Here is a 4,048-nt window from a genome sequence, read left to right as displayed (position 1 = left end):
TGCGGGGTTAATTTAGGTGTTTCATATATTGTGTTAGCTAGCTAATTATTAGAGAGAAGTGTCCTTTTTTATCTCCGTGCTTGGTCGACGCTACGTACTATACGTATAGAGAGGACTAGACACGCTAGCTAGTAAGCAAATGAAGGAAACAGAAGATCGTCATGAACATATGCATACAGAGAGAAGTGATATCGACCACCTCTCCTTCTCTGAGAGATTGGTCGAACAACAAGCTCTCGTATATCTATCCGACGCTACTGGCTACATATATACAATATAATTATCTCTTACAATATAATCTCCTAATTAAAAATGAACTCAGGGTCCACATGGTATTCTCCGTCTTTAGCGATCACGTGGTCAAGAAAGAATGCCGCCAATTCCTCTTGAATTGCTCGCATACGATCTGGTGGTAGGAGTTCATCCCACATCCGAAATATCTAATTTGAAGAAGGGAGTCAATACATATATATGAGTAAATGAAACTGAGCACAAATGATGATAATAAAATAAAATTGTGAATATTATTATTTACGCACTTCATATTGTTTGTGAGAGTAGCCCCACTCACAGGTCGTGTGGCGGATGGACTCGTAAATGTAGTATCCACAGTAATCATTCCCTTGTTCCTGCCACAACCACTTTACAAGAAATAGAGGTCAATCAAACTGATAATTAGCAAGCATGCTAAATGGTATTGATGAAACTAGCGCTTGAATCACTAGGAGATGCGTGGAACATGCTACTATAGTACTTACTTTCGGGTGTCTAAATTGCAGCTTCTTCGGCGGTCCCGGAGTTTTTGTGGTGAATTTTTTCCAAACCCTGCCAGACAAAGAAAACAATTACTTGATATCAAAAAATGAACAAAGTTGCCGATATGGTGCTGTGGCACCCCGGCTCAGAGAAACCGGAACGCCCCGTATTCCAGCCCAGAGATCGAGAAGAAGTCTTCTGGAATACGTCACTGCTTAGCATAGAACAAACCAGCTCTTTATTGCAATCTATGTGGGTACAAGGGGGTTACATTGGCACGGCGAAACTACGCCTGCCACGGTTGCTCCATGCAAGCAGCAGAACAACACGACGCAGCGGAATGACTACTGGCAGCGGAACGACGGCGACGGTGGTGAACTTCACTCCGCAGGGACTCTGGCTGGAACGCTCATCCTAGCTCGCAAACAAGGAATCCACGGCAAACAAGCAATCAAATCTGTCATGACCTGCAAACTGGCATGACACGCCAAGTCAGTACATTGAATGTACTTGCAAGCTCACAACAACCAAAGCAATCAAGACAAACAACAGCATGGCAATTACAGGTTAACAAGGATTAACATGATACTATCAGATCAATCATAGCATGAACAAGATGATACCGCTAGAACAATACGAGCATGACATAAACATAAGAACATGATGAGACTAGCATGCAACATGATGAAACTATCATGCACCAACTTACTCTTCTCGGGTTACATTGTAATCATCACGTGTAGCACTTACCATCGCTGGCATCACACGATCATCTCAGGATCCAATCAAGCTTGGTATTAACAATACCGTAGTAATCATTTATGACCACAAGGAGCTTGACCTTTACCCTTGACTTTCGCATAACACCACAAATATCCAACAAGTCGGTTTTCACGATACCTCAGTGATCCTCTCACGATCACATAAATATCAACCAACTTCTTTCATCATAGAACCGGGGTTGTTATTAAGCAAATTATTATTATTACTGTTGACCCATATTGTGACCGACACGAACTGGGCCCATATCCGCGGGCGCGGCTATCGATAGATTAAACACACACTCTGCAGAGGTTAGCACACTGTACCCACACCACGGAACCCTGGCCTCGCACTCCCATTCGGGTGGACCAAAGCGTTCTGCCAAAACCGTCCTACTGCCATGACACTCTCCCGGCCACTCCGACCAACTCCCCTTTGGGCTAGGTCCTGGGTGGCCCCGTGCCTACCAAAGGCACCAACGGCCACCGTCGTGGCAAAAGGTCCCAAACGGGGACAAGGATCCATAAAAAGAAAAACGAGCACACAAGGTATATGCCGTCCTACCTGATCAGGGTAGCGCCCGCGCATAACCTTCCCTCGCGGGAGGCATCTGTGAGAGGCATGACAGTAGACCCAGTTAGGACCCCCCCATAGGGTAAGCGTGGTTGCACTGGTCAGCACGATATGGTGGCACCATGACTCAGCCAACAGTTGTTCAAGTTCAATTTAATCCGGTTAAACTTGAATGCAATATGCCGAGCCATGATAAAAGTAACATGATGCAACTACAATGCATGAGCATGATACTAACATAAGCATGGGGGTGCATCACAATCAACGAGAATAACAACAACATTTAACCATATATCTGGATGAGCATGGCATAGTGACGAGCATGAATATCACAACTAGAACACTACCCAAAGCATAACATGACCACTAACATCAACAATAAATACCATGCAATAATATAACGATAAAACTACCATGCAAGTATTTAATCAACTGGATGCAAAGAAACATGCATAACAACGGTACTCGGAGCAGACGACAGTCATGCACCGAAGACCAGCGCCAACATGTACTACTATCAAGCATGGCATATGAAAGTAATACTAGCAAGTAGAGCATGTTAACAGAGTGCAAGAAAACATAGCCGGACGGTAAACACCGATCCATAAGCCTAACCGAAATACCAACCGCAGAAGCAAAACAAACAGACAATTATTAAAGATTCAAGTTGAAAACCAAGGCTTCTGCATGGCTATCATGCAAATGGTGGTTGTGGCTTGCCTGGGGATGAAGGATACTCCGGGAAGAAGTGCGGAATGACCGCAGAAGGAATCGCCGGAAAGGGTACTCTCTTGAAGGGGGCTGATTAGGGCAAGGGCAACATGGTCATTTTCAGAATGTTGAAACATAGTGAAAATGATGGGAACAGAACGGGCTCAACGAGACGAAGACGTGGGCATTGGAATCACCTAAATCGGAGTTACGGTTGCGGAGATATGAGGGTTGGAACATCAGGGACTTTTCTGTAAAAAGAATATTCACAGACGGGTCCCTGAGTGGATAAGGCAGAGGCGCAAATTGGAAATACACTTTCGGTAGATGAAAACGTACTCGCCGAATTACGTTTCCAGTTGCCAGGTCAGGGACCGGCTCCTGGCTCACTGACGCGTGGGGCCCGCGCACCTCTCTCTCTCTTCCTCACCTCGTCTTCAACCTCTCGCGCGCCCGCTGCACAGAGGGAAGGCGCGCGCTGCGGGCTGCCGTCCGGCCGGCTCCGGCCACCTCTCGCGGTGCTCGGCACACCGGCGAGCTCGTGGACGAGTGGCGCATACATCCCTGGGGTGCACGGACTCCGGGACGGACCGAGGCAGCGGTGGTGAAGACTCCGGCGGGAATGGCTTCGGGTGCGGATGGGCCTGAGGCCACCGTGGATCCGGCGAGGGGGAGAGGGCGTGGGGAGGATCGCCAGAGTGAGGGGCTTCTATTGGTGGCGACTAGGGGAAGATGAGCGCTCGGGCTTGCCCGAATTTGAGCGAGGGGAGGCGGCGGCCATGGAGGCAATGGCGACCACAGAGAGCTCCTCGAGCTCGAGGGGTTGGCTAGGCGGGGCTCAGGGAGTGAGGGAGGAGCGCTGGTGAAGAGAGGCGAGGTCGGGGAGGCCTTAAATAGACGGGGGAGGGGCTGGCCGAGCTGGCGTCGCCGCGGACGCGTGTGCTCGCGGCCAAGCTCAGACAGCGACGAGGGGGAAGTGGACGAGGGTCACGGAGACGAGAGGGGCTCGGGGACAAGAGGGGGAAGAAGACATGGCCGAGGAAACGACGATGCTCACGGGTGCTACTGTGCGGTGACGGGGACGGCTCACCGCAGAGGAAATCGGAGGGGTCAAGCGCTCCAGAGGGACGGAGACTGCTCGGGGAAGCTGCTAGACAAGGCTAGGCCACGAGGGGACAAACGCACAGCAAGGGGGAAGATGACAGAGGCGCTAGAGCGCGCGGGTGACATGCCAAAACGGTGGTCA

Source organism: Triticum aestivum, chromosome 6D (genome assembly GCF_018294505.1).
Source record: "Triticum aestivum cultivar Chinese Spring chromosome 6D, IWGSC CS RefSeq v2.1, whole genome shotgun sequence".
Classification (NCBI taxonomy): Eukaryota; Viridiplantae; Streptophyta; class Magnoliopsida; order Poales; family Poaceae; genus Triticum; species Triticum aestivum.
This window is presented reverse-complemented; position numbering follows the sequence as displayed.